Consider the following 20,329-nt stretch of genomic DNA (forward strand, 5'->3'; position numbering starts at 1 on the left):
GCAGTTTCAATAAAATGCCGGAGCATATCTTCTAGAGAAATAATTTTGTCATAAGAAGAATTAGGTTGCAAAGAGCATTCATTATGACCATTATAATATTGCTCAGTTTCTCGTTCATATGATTGACGCACGTGTGAATAATAATTGGGATCACCATGGTATGAACCATAACCTTCAGAAGGTCGGTAGTGTTCCCAAGTATTATCCACACTATGGTAATGTCCATTTTGAAATTCAGTCGGGTATTCATTGTATTGGTCCTCATAATACCATGTCGACATTTTTTTTTTGTGTGTGCACGTGCAAATGCAGGGTCGACTAAAATTGGTAGGCTCAGGTTACCTCAGCAAAATATACCTACAGGTACGAGGCTGAGGCTTGTGGAATTTCGGCTGGTAACTCCCATAAGTCCCAAGGCACGGGTTCAGCGTACTTTTCCACGGGTTTTCCTAAAATCGTTTGTCTGACGATGCAATTGGTGTGTGCAACGTGTTTTTTATATAAAAAGAAAACAAAAAAATTTACAAATAAATAAAATATCTAAAGAATCAAAATATTTCCTAAAATAAATATTTACAAAAATAAATAAAAATTACAAATCAAACTTGGATACTTACCTGTTTGGTGCACAAACTTATTTTCACTTTAGATCTTCAATTATCCTGCACACCAAAAATAAAAATATACCCAAGTAAAATCTAGAAAGAAAAAAAATTAAATAAAAAAAAAAATTAAACTATCCTAATATTTACAAATTTAAAAATAACAACTATTAGTCCCCGACAGCGACGCAAAAAACTTGATGAGTTATTTTATTATACCGCAAGAGCACGGTTGTCTATTGGACAATACGCAAGTACGGTTCGTTCCACGGGGACTAAATTTGTTACCTTCAATTTCTACTTAAATAAAGTGAGAAAGAAAATGATATAAGATAAAAAAATAGTTAAAACTAAAAGATAAATAAAGAAAAACTTAGGGTTCCAGCAATCCACCACTATTACGTGTAAATCATTCAACATTTCTCTATAATACTTTTCTCATTAACACAAGACGATTTAGGATACGTGTACGTCTCGGATGATAAAGCTTTATAATCAATAAAATTCTCAAAATACTAATAATTCTACCCATTTAGGTGCTGGTCTCTAATTAGAAAATGATTACAAAAAAACAAGCACAAGGACATATGAATAAAACTATTATCGTTAACGCACGAGAATATAGGACCAAAGATAAAGTATTATTAAAAATGAGTTGAAATCTCTAACACATAATAGGGTTTCATGAGTGACCCTAGTGGAGAGATTACTCCATTACAAAAGAAAAGAAGAATAAAAAAAGAAAAAAATGAAAACTCTATTATTTTTGCTCTGGACTACGGGCAACGGACCTCCCTATTCCATCTGCTTCAACCAGTATTTATAGTTTTCAAAGGAAACCACTTTCCTTCATCATATCCATTACCACATCATCATCAAATGAAAGTATGCCACGTGTCAAATAATATAAAAATCCTCCAATCAGAATGCGCCATGTGCCAAATACTGCAATCAATATCTTAATTATTATTTTCAACCATAAAAAATAATATTCTTTCCCAAATCTTCATATATTCCATTACTCCACATCATAAGGAAAGATTTTCTTCATTAAACAAAATATCTTCAGATATCCTTTATCATAATTAATATCTTTCACATGGTTTCCACACTTCTACACACTCAGTGGAATTCTTACCACACTCCCATTTCCACATAATTGTACTTAATAAAATGATTCTCCATGTAATTCCTTTGGGCTTAGTCCATTTAATCATAAATCACTTCATTTCTTCCATTTTACCCGCATATTTCCGTATTTTAGTCCATCGAGCTTTATTTCCTTCAAAACACTTAAAACAAGATTATTAGCAATAAAATGAGTCCTATCTAATGTAATAATGGGTGAAAAAGCGTCGCACTTACTTGCCTATCAGTGTCGTAAAGGATCATAATCTGATAAAGGATCATTATTCATGTTTACTTGTAGTGATCTATGTATGTTATTTAGATGCTAAAGTAGGGATCAACTTTGGTTGTTGACTCCGTTCACTGTGATCAATTTCCATTGTTGATACAAAAAGGCTAGAGAATTTTTCAGTTACTGTGTTAACTTGTCAACTTTGGTTGCTGACTCCGTTCACTGAGATCAACTTCCATTGTTGATGCAGAAAAGCTGGAGTGTTTTTCAGTTATTGTGTCAGTTTTGGTTGTTGACTCGATTTTCTGGGATCAACTTCCTTTGTTGATACAACTGAACTGGAATATTTTTCAGTTATTTGTGTTCACTCACTGGGATATAGGATGTGAGGTTTTGATTGAGTTAGTTTAGTGCTTCATTTTTGAGGTTGTTGTGATTCTAGATGGTCGTTATAATCAGTATGTTATATGAAGAAAATGATATTTATTTATTTGTTTCTCTAATATTGCTGTTGATATCAAATTTTCCTCTCTTTTACAAACTTATTAGTTCTCACCATCTATCAACTTATTAAATAACAGTTGAATTTGACTTGCATTTCTTAAGTCAGGCACATGTGACATGTCTCCTATTGTTGTTATATTTTTGTTCTGTCGCATGCCACAGTAGTAATTGAACCTAACATGTCAAATACTTTTTTCTTTTGCTTGGAATAAAGTATAAGTTCATGTGGTTGTTTCTCGTGGTGATCTATGTAATGACATATGCAACAAGCTTATCCAACTTTCTGGTGACCAGTGCTACTTTGTTGGTTGGAATCTCTTATATATTTCAGGTATACCCTCTCTCGATGCATTTATTATATTTTATTTTATTGAATAGTGTGAAATTGAACTGTACAAACACCTAGTAGCTATATTAGACGAACTTATGGTGCAACGGAAGCACAACTGACTCCATGTCAGAAAATGCATGTTCGATTCACGTCGGGTTCAATAATTTTAGTACATCATTTTTGGGGATCAACTTCTGTTGTTGACACCAGATTTTGGGATCAACTTCGGTTGTTGATCACACCATATTATTTTTTCTTGTTTTCTGCTTTTTGTTTTGGGAATCAATTTCAGTTGTCGACATCGCACTATTATATATTTTTTTCTTCTGATTTTTGTTTTGGGGATCAACTTCGGTCACCATATTTTTTTTCTTCCTATATCTGAATTTTGTTTATGGGATCAACTTCGGTTTTTGACATCATATTATTTTTTTTTTATTTTTTTTTCTGATTTTTGTTTTAGGAATCAACTTCGGTTGTTGACACCGCAGCCACCGGTGGCGGTGGTGGCGGCGGTGTCGGGGTGGTGTTCTGGTGGTGGTGGAATATTAGTGGTGGTGGCGGTTGGTAGGTGGTGGTGGAATGGCAGTTGAATGGTGGTGGTGGATACGTGGTGATGCTAGTGGTGGTGGAATGGTGGTGGTGGCGGTGGTGAAGTGGTGGTGATGCTAGTGGTGGCGGTTGGTAGGTGGTGGTGGAATGGAAGTTGAATGGTGGTGGTGGATACGTGGTGATGCTAGTGGTGGTGGAATGGTGGTGGTGAAGTGGTGGTGATGCTAGTCGTGGTGGTGGTGGCGGCGGTGAAGTGGTAGAGAAAAAAATTTGATGTTTTTTAAATTGTAGGGATATATTTATTGTTGTATAAGGATATATTTTTTTGGGTGTCAAAATTAGGGTATATAATTAATGTACTAAAAAAAGATGAAAAAAAAAGAAACGAAAAAACGGAAGTTAAAATGTGGATAGCAGGATTCAAACTCGGAATCGTTAAGTCGACGTTTTACATAACTGACCTCTCTGTATTTTTTTTACGTAACATTTAGGAAGAAAAACAAAAACCCGGAGGGGCATTTTTTAAAAGAACGAGGGTACAAAAACCACACCCAATATTTCGCTTAGCAATCTGTATGGACAAACTCCAATATACTTTCTAGAGAATCAACTAGACAGTCAGACTCAATCTAGATAAAATTATATCAAAGAGTTTATATCTCAATCTCTCGATTTGATATATACTCAAGCAAATATAAATCTGCGAGTCTTTATCAAATACTAGAGAGATAACTTGGATGGTACCAAAGACCAATATCCAAGTGTCAATCAATTTAAATCAACAACCAAAATGTCGGATATTCTAATTGATTGAACAACGCACAACCTGTGATATTTCAATTATATAACAAAATATAATGCGGAAAAGAAATAACACAGACACCAGAATTTTGTTAACGAGTAAACCTCAAATGCAGAAAAACCCCGGGAGCTAGTCCAGATTGAATACACACAGTATTAAGCCGCTACAGACATAGCCTACTTCAAACTAACTTCGGTCTGGACTGTAGTTGAACCCTAATCAATCTCACACTGATCCAAGGTACAATTATGCTCCTACGTCTCTGATCCCAGCAGGATGCTACGTACTTGATTCCCTTAGCTGATCTCACCCACAACTAAGAGTTGTTACGACCCAAAGTCGAAGACTTTAATAAACAAATATGTATCACACAGAAAAGTCTACAATATAGATAAATCCGTCTCCCACGAATATACCTACGAGTTGTTGTTCCGTCTTTTGATAAATCAAGGTGAACATGAACCAATTAATAAACCGGACTTATATTCCCGAAGAACGGCCTAGTATTATCAATCATCTCACAATAGTCTTAATCGACGCAGCACAAAAAAATATTGTGGAATCACAAACGATGAGACGAAGATGTTTGTGATTACTTTTCTATCTTGCCTATCGAAGATAAAGATCTCAATCCAATCGTTACGATTGTACTCAACACGATAGAATCAGCAAGATCATATCACACAACTAAGAGAAAGTAGTATTGGTCTGGATTCACAATCCCAATGAAATCTTTAAGTCGTTAACCTGGTTTAGAGAGGAAACCAAAGGTTAAAGGAGAATTGACTCTAGATAATACAATTAGTATCACACGTAATATGTGGGGATTAGGTTTCCCAGTTGCTATAGTTCTCCCTTATATAATCTTTCAAATCAGGGTTTGCAATCAATGTTAGCTTGGTAACAAAGCATTCAATATTCACCGTTGGATGAAAAACTGATTAGATTCAAGCTAATATTTCTCAACCGTTAGGTCGAAAACTTAGCTTGTTACACACAAATGAAATGTACTATTTTGGGTTTATGTAACAGTACCCAAACATGAACGTTTGTTGGTTCAACAATAGTTAACCAATGGTTAGCCATATGATAACTTTCATATCAACCATGTTCTTCTTCACCATAACTAGTTCAAATGACTCAAATGAACTAGTTAGAGAGTTGTTCAATTGCAAGGAAATCTTATGTAACAACACAAGACACAATTGAAGCAAAAACGATTTGATTCGCTCGAATCGGTTCATGAACTATATATCCACGGTTTGCATTTAGCATTCTTTAGTTAATATGAATAAGTTCACAAAAAATCGTTTTTAGATACAACCAACTCAAGTTCGCGGATTGGGTTCGCAGACTTAAGTTCCCGGAAGGAGTTCACAAACTCCAGCAGATTTACTCGGGTCGAGAACTTCCGCCAGTTCGCGGACTGGGTTCGCGGACTGAGTTCGCATACTTAGCTCACACCACTATTCCGGTTCTCTTGATCAACAAAGTTCGCAAACTTCGGTTCAAGGAATAAAGACTTATACATATATGTGTTTCCACAACAATGCTTATATCCACCAATGGTTATATAATCTAAACTCTCATTTCAATCATTGAAACATTCTCAGAGGACGTTATATAGTTGTTATTCACAAACCATTTTTCGTCAGAGCAATTCTCAAAGTGATTGAAACATAACATGACTTTCGTCACTAGGTAAAGATGAACTTGGCCAAAGCAAAAGCTTACCAACATATATTTCGAGAAATATATAGGCGGGATAAACTCGTCTCGAAATAGCAAATGTGTTTAATCAAAGTCTATATACCAAAACGACTTTTGTCTCAAGAATAGGAGATAAAGTAGATAGACTTTTGAGTGATAGATAAGTTCAAGTCTCCACATACCTTTTAGTCGATGAAGATCCAGCAGTTCCTTGAGTAGTCCTTCGTCTTGTATGATGATTGCAATGGAGTTCTTGAGCTCAACTACACTTTCTATCCTAGTCCGAGACCTTAGCTATAGTAGGCTAGAAATCAAGACTTATAGTTTTGATCACTAACATTGACAAACATGCTTGAGATAGCAATGCATGCGAGTTTGACCGAGCAATGCTCTAATAATCTCCCCCTTTGTCAATTTTAGTGAAAAAACTATTAATACATATGAAATACAAAAAATAAATAAATTAACTTTTGTAGCTCCTATTCCACATGTCTAATCTTCAACATTACTCGAAATCTTCGTCACTTCCAAGTTATCCAATGATCCCAAAGGTTGTAAGTTCAGCATCATCGTTGTTGAAAATCCGTAGCTATAACAATGAGAAAACATAATTCTCGATCAATGTTATACAGTGTCATAGTATCATTATACAACGTCAAAGTTCAATTGTATCACAACTTCAACAACAATACTATGGTGATATGTATCACTCCCTCTTAGTCAATACTCCATCTCACATGGAAATCACTTCCCCTTACATAATGATCCGAAAACCATATGTATTTGTAGTGTGAATTACATATTAATTCTCCCCCTTTTTGTCAATAAAATTGGCAAAGGTACAAGAACGGGATCCTAATGAAATTTCCGAAAGAGATATTTCATGACCAAAAGAAAGCATATATCAGCTTATTTAGATGCAATCATAAAGCCGAAGCTAAATGCATTCATCAAGGAGTTTAAATATACAAGATAACCCCTATAATATTCCACAGCCGCACTCCCCACAAAGATTTGGCAATTAAGCACAAGTTCAATTAAGAACTCTCCCCCATAATATGTCATTCCCGAAAGAACAACAAGAGCGACCTTAATTTCGAAAGAAAAGAAGGATTTCTTTTGACATAACAAATCACGTACAAGTATGAATTTGAATCCAAAATACTCAATTAAATTAACCACAAGAGAATTCATGATTAATTTAACCGGAAATGCTCAACATAAGTGAAATGGAGACTTAAAAATTCTCAATTAGATTAATCACAAGAGAACCCATAATTAATCTAATCGGAATACACAACCAAACTAATCAAAAAACATAATCAATTTAATTAGTCATGCTCGACGTAAGAAAACTTACAGAGCAACAACTAAATAACCAAATAAGATGATTAACTTAGTTGAAAATGCTCGACATAAAGTACCTCATGGAACAACAACTAAGCCAAAACAATAACTCAGTCGATAGAGCTCAACATAAGACATCTTATGGAACAACACAGTATATACACAAAAATTGTGGATCGAAGATCGACCTAATACCGTGGAATAAGTAAGGACTCATTCTATTTTCCATCACCATTTTCACAATGACATACAATAGACATAATCCTTGAAAACAAAAGATTTTAACCTATCTTCCATCAATAATTGACATAATAGGATTAACTTTTGTATTTTTCAAAAGTCCATTCATTCTTTTATCAATACATGCATATCGACTTACGAAAGACTTTACTTTTGACAAGGTATATCTGTACTTCTCATGGATTCAACACAAATAGCACTTTTAATTGAAAAACATAATCATCCAAGACTATTGTGCCATAAAAAGTTATTACATCACAAAGACAAACTTTAAATCCAAAAACAGAAGTTTAAACAAATAATAACAAAACAGAAATTAAAGTTACTAGATATCAGTCACTCTATCCATAATGATCTCTTTCAATCTCATAGTATTTCTCTAAAAACTTTGGGACAACATTCCCAGCAAATTTTACCTGCTCTCTAAGGACCACAATTTCCTCCCGAAGTTCAACAAGTTCTCCTCGAAGACGAGACAGTTTCTCAGTTACTGGAGTATTCCGGGTTCTTGGGGTGGCTCTGATTGTAGAGGGTCTCATTTTCTCAATGCTTGACATGCTCAGCTCAGCTGGTCCTCCAAGATCAGAACCAAAAACAGGAATATTAAAGTTATCTCAAATTCTTGAGATGAGACAAGGAAAACCTGGTGTCTTTCCTGTGCTGTGTCTGACACTTATCATTTGATCAATGATAATTCCACATAAGTCAATCTTTCTCTCTTCAACAATGTAGTAGATGAACTCAGTAAGTCCCTTGTTCCATGAATTGTTGTCACAAGTGCTAGGCATCATATTTGCCACAATAAGTTTAGCATCAACTTTGAGAAACAATCCTGCTCCTCTTACATAAACCTTACCATCATTACGTGAGAGGTCTTTGTCAAACAGCCTGTTAGACAATACTTCTAGTGGTAGTCTCCCAAACTCTGGAGGAGGATATCTTTCACCACCAATAGGCACATCAAGCATGTAGGAAATAACAGAATGATCCACGGTAAAAATGGTTCCACCTACTATGGTCTTGAAAGAACAGAGAGCAGTGTTCTCATCATGAATGTTAGCATAAAACTGAGCAACCATATCAATACGCACACTCCCTAAAGGTCTATGAATAATTACACAAGCATGGCTATTGAAGAATCCAACCAATCCTGGAACATCTATTTTAGTCGCATCATAGAACCGTTCACAAATGGGTGTTTTGTTTTTTTAACACTAGGTACAGTTCGTGAGCAGCAGGGTTGAAAAACCTAGCACCAATAGTAGAGTCAAGGAAGGATTCATCTCTAATTTGTTGGCTTGAGCTTCCTACTTGCCTATTTCTTCTTCTACTCATGATTTCAAAAGTTACAAAAAAAAAAGGATTGGAACACTTACTTGGTTCGCGAATTGTTTCTAATGGTAGAGATGCAAACTGTTGACAACCACAAAAACCATTCGTAACCCAAAGTACATGAGCTTCTCCTGAGTTCAATGATGCAAACCAATATCAATTTGGTTAAGAATAGAAGAATCGATGAAGTCAGAGGAGATAACAGTTTGGTTTCTTCTTCGTTTGCGAACTGAAGAGGAGAGGAAGAAGGGTGAAAGAATCGAAGTGATTCTTTTTCTCTTTTTATGTATCGAGTGAACCAAGTTGATACGTTGGGGAACTGGATTAGCTCATGAAACGGTTTTGGTTCGAAGTGTGCGAACTACTCATGTGTAAGCCAAGGGTTCGTTTGGTACAAAAAGGGAGCAATAGCTCAACATTCGTTTGTTAATAATTTTTGTAGAATAGAAATTATTATTGCACATCATGACACCAAGAAAGAGCTTCTGTCCAAGAGTTTTTACAACTCATAGTGTTGAGAGACACCCAAGGAACTGTTTCTATAGGATTTTCAAAAATTATCCAGAGAACATAGAAAGAAATGTGTTTCTGATTTCTCATTTTACACCTTACAAAGAACAGTTTTTGCAGGTAACTTTTGGTATTGCACCGGGAAATTCTTTTGATAAAAAGAGACATCCTGATTTCTTTAGTGAAGATAATACCATTATCATGACAGAAGGTGTCAGGATTTGAGCAATTAAGTAATTCAACTATTATGGTGATGTACTCAGATAACTGAGATTTAAACTCCTCATGCAATATGTTCAGTTTGTTAAAGCCAGACGTATTACACATAGGAGGAGTATTACACTCACTGATTAGAAAATCAATATCAACCTAAACATGAATATTATTCATCATGACTTGATTTAGCATGTCAAGATATTCTTGTTCTTTCTGGAGAAATAAATCAACATCAGAAGTTAAGCTTTCAAGTTTCTTTTCAATTCCTGAAAAAACTCCAAGGGATTTTAAACCTGGTGGAGGTTTAGCCAAAATTTCTTCTACAAATTTAATTAAATCAGTCATGGAAGAGAATTCTGGAATCCCTGGATCTGGAGGTGCATTTATTGAGATAATACTTCTGTCCATAGAGTCAGATCGCTACAAACACAAACTTGTAAGGTCTTAAACGTGTTTGCCTGCTCTGATACCAATTGAAAAAGCGGGGGTACAACAACCACACCCAATATTTCGCTTAGCAATCTGTATGGACAAACTCCAATATACTTTCTAGAGAATCAACTAGACAGTCAGATCAATCTAGATAAAAGTATATCAAAGAGTTTATATCTCAATCTCTCGATTTGATATATACTCAAGCAAATAGAAATCTGCGAGTCTTTATCAAATACTAGAGAGATAACTTGGATGGTACCAAAGACCAATATCCAAGTGTCAATCAATTTAAATCAACAACCAAAAGGTCGGATATTATAATTGATTGAACAACGCACAACCTGTGATATTTCAATTATATAACAAAATATAATGCGGAAAAGAAATAACACAGACACCAGAATTTTGTTAACGAGGAAACTGCAAATGCAGAAAAACCCCGGGACCTAGTCCAGGTTGAATATACACAGTATTAAGCCGCTACAGACATAGCCTAGTTCAAACTAACTTCGGTCTGGACTGTAGTTGAACGACAATCAATCTCACACTGATCCAAGGTACAGTTATGCTCCTACGTCTCTGATCCCAGCAGGATGCTACGTACTTGATTCCCTTAGCTGATCTCACCCACAACTAAGAGTTGCTACGACCCAAAGTCGAAGATTTTAATAAACAAATCTGCATCCCACAGAAAAGTCTACATAATAGATAAATCCGTCTCCCACGAATATACCTACGAGTTTTTGTTCCGTCTTTTGATAAATCAAGGTGAACAGGAACCAATTGATAAACCGGACTTATATTCCCGAAGAACGGCCTAGTATTATCAATCACCTCACAATAGTCTTAATCGACACAGCACAAAAAGATATTGTGGAATCACAAACGATGAGACGAAGATGTTTGTGATTACTTTTCTATCTTGCCTATCGAAGATAAAGATCTCAAGCCAATCGTTACGATTGTACTCAACCTGATACAATCATAAAGATCAGATCACACAACTATGAGAAAGTAGTATCGGTCTGGCTTCACAATTTCAATGAAGTTTTTAAGTCGTTAATCTGGTTTAGAGAAGAAACCAAAGGTTAAAGGAGAATCGACTCTAGCTAATACAATTAGTATCACACGTAAGATGTGGGGATTAGGTTTCCCAGTTGCTAGAGTTCTCCCTTATATAGTCTTTCAAATCAGGGTTTGCAATCAATGTTAGCTTGGTAACAAAGCATTCAATATTCACCGTTGGATGAAAACCTGATTAGATTCAAGCTAATATTTCTCAACTGTTAGGTCGAAAACTTAGCTTGTTACACACAAAAGAAATGTACTATTTTGGGTTTATGTAACAGTACCCAAACATGAACGTTTGTTGGTTCAACAATAGTTAACCAATGGTTAGACATATGAGAACTTTCATATCAACCATATTCTTCTTCACCATAACTAGTTCAAATGACTCAAATGAACTAGTTAGAGAGTTGTTCAATTGCAAGGAAATCTTATGTAACAACACAAGACACAATTGAAGAAAAACGATTTGATTCACTCGAATCAGTTCATGAACTATATATCCACGGTTTGCATTTAGCATTATTTAGTTAATATGAATAAGTTCACAAACAATCGTTTTTAGATATAGCCAACTCAAGTTCGTGTACTGGGTTCGCAGACTTAAGTTCCCGGAAGGAGTTCACAAACTCCAGCAGATTTACTCGGGTCGAGAACTTCCGCCAGTTCGCGGACTGAGTTCGCGTACTTAGCTCACGCCACTATTCCGGTTCTCTTGATCAACAAATTTCGCAAACTTCGGTTCAAGGAATAAGGACTTATACATATATGTGTTTCCACAACAATGCTTATATCCACCAATGGTTATATAATCTAAACTCTCATTTCAATCATTGAAACATTCTCAGAGGACGCTATATAGTTGTTTCACAAACCATTTTTCGTCAGAGCAATTTTCAAAGTGATTGAAACATAACATGACTTTCGTCACTAGGTAAAGATGAACTTGGCCAAAGCAAAAGCTTACCAACACATATTTCGAGAAATAGATAGGCGAGATAAACTCGGCTCGAAATAGCAAATGTGTATAATTAAAGTCTATATACCAAAACGACTTTTGTCTCAAGAATAAGAGATAAATTAGATAGACTTTCGAGTGATAGATAAGTTCAAGTCTCCACATACCTTTTAGTCGATGAAAATCCGCCAGTTCCTTGAGTAGTCCTTCGTCTTGTATGATGATTGACATGGAGTTCTTGAGCTCAACTACACTTTCTATCCTAGTCCGAGACCTTAGCTATAGCAGTCTAGAAATCAAGACTTATAGTTTTGATCACTAACATTGACAAACATGCTTGAGATAGCAACGCATGCGAGTTTGACCGAGCAATGCTCTAACATTTTTGTCACACTAAAAAGCTTCACCAAATCAGGCTTCACCAAACAATGAGGTCTTTTCTTTATATTAGGAAGATAATCAGAGACAATTCAATGAGATGACTTTGTTGATGATATGAATTAGGTTGTCCCTTATTCACATACTTCCTATCTAGGTGAGTATTCATTGAAACTGGTGGTCTTTCCATCTTATTTTATGGAGCCACGAGCTCAACTACACTTCCACCAAGTGTAGTTGCAACACCTTAGTCTATGGTGTACCATTATTGAGGATTTCTAACCTCCCATGCACATTTGCATCTGACACGTGTGATCTTGTCACTTTACCGATATTAGTGCAATTTCTGAAAATCAATTATTATTTTCGCTTCTCATTTACATTTGTGGAGTACAAGAATCTGTATGAGATAAGGCGAGAATACACCACGACAATTCCCATTGTTCCTTTAGAAAATCCTTTATCTTATCTCCCCTAGCGACGGGAGACTGTCTCATCAAAGCGACGATCCAGTAGTCTACTAGTTAAGGGATCGCCTGCCAAAAGGTTTCAAATTCGGATAGTTATTGGGAATCCATATCCAACATTACTTTTTAATCGTTTTAATGACCTAGTCGTAATGACACATATACAACACAACAAAAAATGCGTATGAATATAAATATTAAGATTATATCCAGTTAGTAACTTGTATGCAGAAATGGTTGACTAATTGTGGGTTCTAAAACGAATAATTGAAGATGCCTATAAAGTTGCATATCTCACAAGCATTAACCTATGTGTTATACACCATCTATAACCTTTGTTAGTGGCCTCTTCGAGACCGTGTAGTATAAGAAGTTTTATACTGATCTTATTAAACATGCAATAATCATCAAATTCTTTTGATGTAAACTCTATAACATATCAAGGGTGGTGAGCCCTTAAATTATGTAATACGTTCTAGAATTGTTTCAAAAGCGCATATTTCTTGTGAAAAATACTTAACTCTACGCTTCGAATCATCTACCAGAGCCATAAATCACTTGAATGATCCGCATTCTACATGGATATGTTCACATATATCATCTTGTTTCTTTTGAAAGAATGGGTTGTTTAGCATTTGCATCCTAGATGGTCTTAATCCCATTTACTAAAGAAAGACTTTATAAAGTGAGTGACATGTTTTATTACTTTAAAAGCATAATAGAAGGGGTGGTAGTATTTCTAGTACTTTTGAAATCTTTGATTGTGAGAGATGTCGTCACTTTACATTATTTCAGTCTCTGTAATTCCCATTTTCTTGTTCATTCAAATAAAGGGATGTCAATTGAGTTCTTTCAAAATAGAACATCATGTCAAAACAGACGGGTCTTTATGTTTATGAAAAAACCTGAATGAGTCAATCCCAACATTACATTATCGGTGACGATAGATATAGATTCAATTTTCCAAGTATGAGTGACTTACAATTCACTAGACTAATTGGCTCACTATTTTCTATGAAAGTTGATCATTTCACATTCATGAGAGGAATTTTTAGATGTATTTCCATTATCGTCATGATTCCCGTTTAACAACTGTTTGAACGGATTTCGTGGGAACTTAAGTGTGATTAGATCTTGGTTCTTACATAGCTCATGTAACTTTTAATCTTTATACCCATTAGGCACCAAAGATTGAGTATTGCTTTGCTCGACTATTATTTGTGATGATCCAATCATCGCATAATACTGTATAAGGAAACAATTCAACAAATAGTTGTATTTTTCCTTACGAGCTTCATTTTATAACTGGTGTGATCTTATTAAATAACAAATGAAAATTCATCTCATTCACTTTAGAGTATTACAGTTCATGAAGATGATATACTTTTCATCATAATGTATGAATGATCCTTATAACTCAAGTGTTTTAGAGTATATCTCAAGTGCTTCAAAGTATTTAGACTCGTGGAAATGATATAATTTTAATTCCATAAGAGCATACAACGGATGTAAGTTTTTGCAAAAAGAAATTTCTTTATTTAGATAATGAAATATCGATTAAATTATCATGTAACTAATAGTTTAGATTTAAATCATACAAAATCTAAGACCCCAAGCATATAAAATTCGGTCGAGTATAAAGAGTAAAACACTTGAATTGGGTAAGTTCATTGAATATGCAAGGTTCTTGTTGCTATTAGAGTTGACGGCTAGGGTATGGCATTCACCAAGAATATAGTGAGTTTGTTTTCCTTTTAATCTCACATATCTCTTTTATTTGACTACTAATATATGATACTCTTATTACAGTGCTCGTACCATTCTCAGTAAAATGCTTATACCAAGATTTTCAACTCTCATTTACATGAACCAGAATTACTGTCCCATGCTTGATAGATACATTTACTTAGTATCATTACTACTGGAACCAGAATTGCATCTCTGACCCTATTCTAGAAGAATTATTTATATTTGAGTGTGTTTTTTAACATGTTCCAGTAACAACGTGGATATGATGTAGCACATAAGACCAATGGGTTTTTGCATGAAAGTGCAAGAACGTCCTGCGATTTTGTCGCAATGACAAGAGGTGGCATAATAAGACCTTTAATTAGGAAGGCAAAATAAGACCACATAGGAATGGGATTTTGAAAAGAATCGAAATTCACTTCGCATAAGATTGCGAAATAATAAATAAACAACTGCAAAAATGAGGCACAAAACAAGAAAGATCTACAAAGTCTCTCATTTGGATACAAATAAAAGATGCAAGTATGGGAATGAATGAAATTAGAAAATATTATTTGTCTCCACATGATAGATTTACGCAAAAATTAAAAAATTAATGATTATATTGATTAACCATATTGCAAGGAAGAATTGTTTTAATGAATGCAGGTCAAAACGAAAGAAACTCATATATTAAAGAATATGGAAAACCAAAAGAATTTGCAAATATACAGAAAGGAGGAATAAATGTACAAGTATTACAGAAGATTGAAGAAAGAAACAAAGACTACTTCTTAGTTGATCCTTCATCATCTTTATCAGACTTGTTCCCTTCTTCGTTTGTATCAGAATTTTCATCTCCATCAGAACCTTCATCACCATCAGAACCTTCATCACTATCAGATTCTTCATCATCAGCTTCGTTATCAGAAATAATCAGACTGGGAATGTTCTGTGGGATCTCCTCCAAGAGACAAGGATAATCAGAATGAGGAATACTATGGTCATCGCAAACTATTTGAATAGTTTGATTGCGAAAATGCATAGCATCATTCTTAAAGTTCGCAATAGTGATCTTGATTTGATTCTTTAATCTAGAATATTTTTCGTTGCAAGAAGAAAGATTCTTTGCGAGTTCCACTTTTTCAGCTTCAAGTTCCTCAATCCTTTTGCGATATCTACTTTCACAATCTGCGAGCAAAAGGCAATCAATTAATAAGTTGATGAAAATTCATAAGAAACAAAAGATTAGTATTGGAGAACAGTTAATAACCTCTCTGTCAGAAATCATATCTCTAATCAAGGCTGTATGCTCAACTTAGAGACTAACATTTACACCTAAATCTTTTCTGGCATCATCTAAGATTTTCGCAGCCCAAGCGAATTCATCCTCATTACTTATAAGAAGGCGAGAACGAATTTGGTTTTCTCCGTCACAGAGCTCAGTATTCTTGCGGTTAGCTTCATCTCATTCAAGTTGAACTTAAAGAACGGTCTCTTGGAATTTGGCACCTTGATCAGAGATGCGATCCTTATCATCTATGAGACTGCTAATTTTGGTTCTCGAATCATTGATTTTCTCTTTAGAATTAATAAAGAGACGCTTAAATCGGTTGGCTAAACCTAAACTAGATCTATGGTCAATTTCTAAGAGGCAAAATTTGGATCTTAGTTCATTCAGGGAAAGAGATGAAATTTTATCATTTGAGAAACTATTTAAAGATTTATTAAGACGCTCAAGAAGGGTATCATTATCCAAGGCATTAGGAAATGAACGAAGAATGGTAGCTTCATCAGAAAGACCATAAATGTCTGCAAAAAGGATCAATTAAATAAGATAAAACAACAGGATGAATGAATGAAAGGAAAGGAGAAAAGTAACATACCATAGAGCGAATTATTAGCTTGCTGAAGACTAGAGATTTTGTTCTTATACGAAGAAAAATCAATTTCTAGTTGTATGTTTTTCTCGCGAAGACATTTGACTTCATCCTCCAATTTCCCATTCTTTGTGAGAAATTGAAGATTCTTCTTTCTAAGATTTTCGCATCTCCTCTCTAGATATGAAGCAACAGCGAAAGAAGCTTTTCCAGCCTGCGAGAAAATATAAGAAGTATTAAAATAGAGAGAGATTTTGAATTACAACAATGAAGATATAAAAGGATGAAAGCATACCAAACTATTAAGAGAATGCAGGAAATTGGGAGTCACTGATCTAGAAACTCCGCGAAGAGAATTATCACCATCCAGCAAAGGAACATCGCAAATTGTAGCGAGAGCTTTACAGGTGTTAGCAAATTGACTATCTCTTATTCCTTTCAAAGAATCAGAAAAGAGACCAGAGAGCTTAGCCATAGAAGATTCAGATGGAGAATCTTCATTTGTAGCAGGGTCATCATTATCTTCATCATCCTCATCATTCTCGGAATTTTCATGAGAAGGAATATTTGAAGGAGAGGAAGAACGAACTTTTCTTTTCTTTGAAGGAGGAGAAGTTGGTCTTTCCCTGCGAAGATCACCTTTGCCTTTATCACCAATCTTCGCAACATTGGCAAACTCTTCTATTTCAGCAATAATCTTCACACAACATATAGAAATAAGATATAGAGGCAACAATATACTGTTCAAAATCATAAGAGAATATTTCTTACCTCATCTGTGTACGAGCGAAGAGCTAATAGGGTACTAGCTTTCCCAGTCCTGTTATAACTATCTTTCAGTTTTTGGATCTGTAGAATGTCGCAAGAGTCAGCGAACAAAAGAATAAAGACAAATAAAGAAATATAAAGTGAGCGAAGATGGAAGAAACATAGTTCTTTATCCTTCTAGGTCCAAGAGAATACCCAAGGTTGATAGGCAACGAGATTCTCAGGAAGAACATTTGACCCAGCAATGTAAGGTCCTTTTAGCATCAGAGGAAAAACACACCATTTATCATCTTTGGATTGGCGAGGAGTTGTGTTCTTACCAGAATGCCAATCAATATCTTGCATGAGTATTTTAGCTTCATCAATGTTATCTTTCCTTTTCAAACGAATACCCCAGCGAGTATTCTCTTTCTTCATGGAGATCAATTCATAATTCTCAAATAAACTCGCTACCGTGTATTTCTCAGCAATTATCTCCAGGTATGCGAATTTAGGATCCTTAAGTTCTTTGGAATACAGAGATCCTTTACCAGCACCACGGTTAGCAAACTCTAGCATCAGACGGATACAATCCCCACTTAGTTGGAAGATAGCTCGCGAAAATCCCGAGCGAGCGAGAATTTCATAGAACATAGGAATATCCGGGTCATAAAGAGGAATGGGGAGACCTGCGAGAATCTGACCTAGCGAAATTATGATTGATTGATCATCACAATATTGATCAGAGAAAAGTTTGATAGAAAGAATTGACTTGGCACTTTCACCAGGAATGGTAGAAAGTGTGAAACCTTTCTCAGCAAGATCTTTTTGGACGTCTCTTAAATTTTTCTCTTGTCTATGGCCACTTGGAGGCATATTTGAATATAGAGTATGGGAATGAATAAAAAGTAAGAAGATTTAAGAGGGAAGAATTACAGTAGCAGAACTTGCAGAAGAACAACAGAGTTGCAGAGATGAGAGAATAAAAAGAGAAGAGAAAGTAGAAAGAAAGTGGAAAGAAGAGTATATAAAGGAGATTTTTTACTCGAAGAAATAAACACCATTAAGACGAAAAGACGTGAGCGGTTGAAAAGCAGCGGTTACAGAAGACGTGTCAAGAAACAGATGGCAGAAAGAATACGTGTGATAAATGCGGAATATGAAGAAATGAACAGCTGCGGCATTCCTCACATCATTCTCTACTTTGCAGAGAAAATATGAGAAGAGGCAAGATGTAGGATCAGAATCTCGTAGCAATAATGCCTCAGCGAAATTATCAACAACACAACACAACAGCGTCGCAGAACAATTCCAGAAATGACATAATAAATGACGTCAGCTAAAATCATGAGAAAAATGTGATGATTCTGCGAAAATAAGAGAGTTTGCGAGATTAACATTCGTAAGGTTGCGAGAATGTCGCAAGCCATATCCGAAAATAAAAGACAAATTAGCTGTCATCCACTATGTATTTCCCTATAAATAGTCGTTCAGTTGTAAAGGAAAAGGGGAATCTTTTTCTGAGTGAGAAGTAAGTAATGAGGAGAGAGAAAATCTAGAGCAGTGGTTATTCTCGATTCCTTTATCTTTTCTTGTAAAATTGTTCAAAGATTCATCGATAAAATTAAGATTTTTGATCTAGAATGAGTTGAATGTTAATAAAATCTTTTGAGGGGTGTAGTGTAGGATTTCCTGCAACTACAGGATAGATATTCAGAAATATCATGATGGATCATGTTCCATAAATTCTGAGCTATCATTAGCTCACACCAACAACTTATGTTGGCCTATGGAATTTACCTAGATGTGCTCAGTCCAAATAAAAAGGGAAATTCTTAAAAAAAGCACAAGAATTTAAAGAACGTATAATTTTATACTCTTGAATATCTAAGGTATTTTTATATAATACATGGAATATCTTTCTATCTTTGGGAAGTCCCTGACAAAAGTTTTTGAATTTTTTTCATAACCTCTTGGTCATACTGTTTCGGTAAAACTCTTATGTTGTTTCCAAAAGTGTATATTTTCAAAAATAAAATACCGCGATTAGGTATTTCATCCTTGGAAATCAAGTTTGAATTATTATATAAACCATCTTTTGGACCGATACTCCTCTATGTTTTGTTTGCGGTCAAAGATGGGTGAAAATACTATTGACATTGAATCTCAACTTCGAAAACTTGAGACCTTTCCAGTTGAGTTCAAGTGTTATTTCTCAAGCAAAAATAAAAAGAATCATATTTCTTTTGAGTTTATGCTTATGTTAATGGGAGATTTTGAAGTCGCTCGTGAGTTTTTGGAAACTGCAGTAGTGCATGAAAAACTGCTCAAGTCAAACCTCTTGAAGTCGATTGTGGAATTGAATCTTCTGAAACAAAGACTCAATCATCTGAAAGAGAAGAGAAGATCCAAGAATCAAAACACCGAAGAATCTTCGGTAAATAATGGAAAATATTCTAGAGATTAAGTTATATGCTATAATACTTAATCTAGATTAATAGACATCAATTTTTGATTTCTTTCATTGATTGTATTGGTCTATTATGAATAAAAACTATTATGAATAAAATTATTTGATTGATACTTTTTCTTGTGATAGTTTTCGGTTTACATAGCTTGTGCTTGAATGATTTTATCTTATTGTTATGCATGTTTATGGGATGTTTGATTTCGGTTTTACTACCTTAGTATGCGATCTCATATATTATGAACCCTTGTGGTTTGGGTAACTTTTTGATTTAGCAGGATTAAGTTCTAGCCCATGTTGGTAGGCTTTATCAAAGAATCATGAGGGGTTCTAGTAGAAACAATATGTGAAAAAGTCACAATATGTTGAATCGGTTTTTATTTAGCATAAAAGCATATGTGTTTCGACGGTTTTCAACTTTTGCTTGCAATTGTTAAAACCGATTTTCAACCTTTCTCTGGTAAAGGTTGGTTGTTGTTATTCTTTTGTTTTTGCATAAGGATGATAACATGATGATATTTCGATACCAATTCTCCCTGGACGAAGATGCAAACATATTGGAGAAGTGGATGCGAAATTTGAGGTAACAATCTTGTTAGTTAATTTTTTTCCAGTTTAAGAAAAGCCTGAGTTTATTTCATTTATATTTATTTCTTTTGCTTAATAAAATTTCGGTTCAATTGATGTTTATTCCA

Source organism: Papaver somniferum, chromosome 3 (genome assembly GCF_003573695.1).
Source record: "Papaver somniferum cultivar HN1 chromosome 3, ASM357369v1, whole genome shotgun sequence".
In the NCBI taxonomy this organism is placed as follows: domain Eukaryota; kingdom Viridiplantae; phylum Streptophyta; class Magnoliopsida; order Ranunculales; family Papaveraceae; genus Papaver; species Papaver somniferum.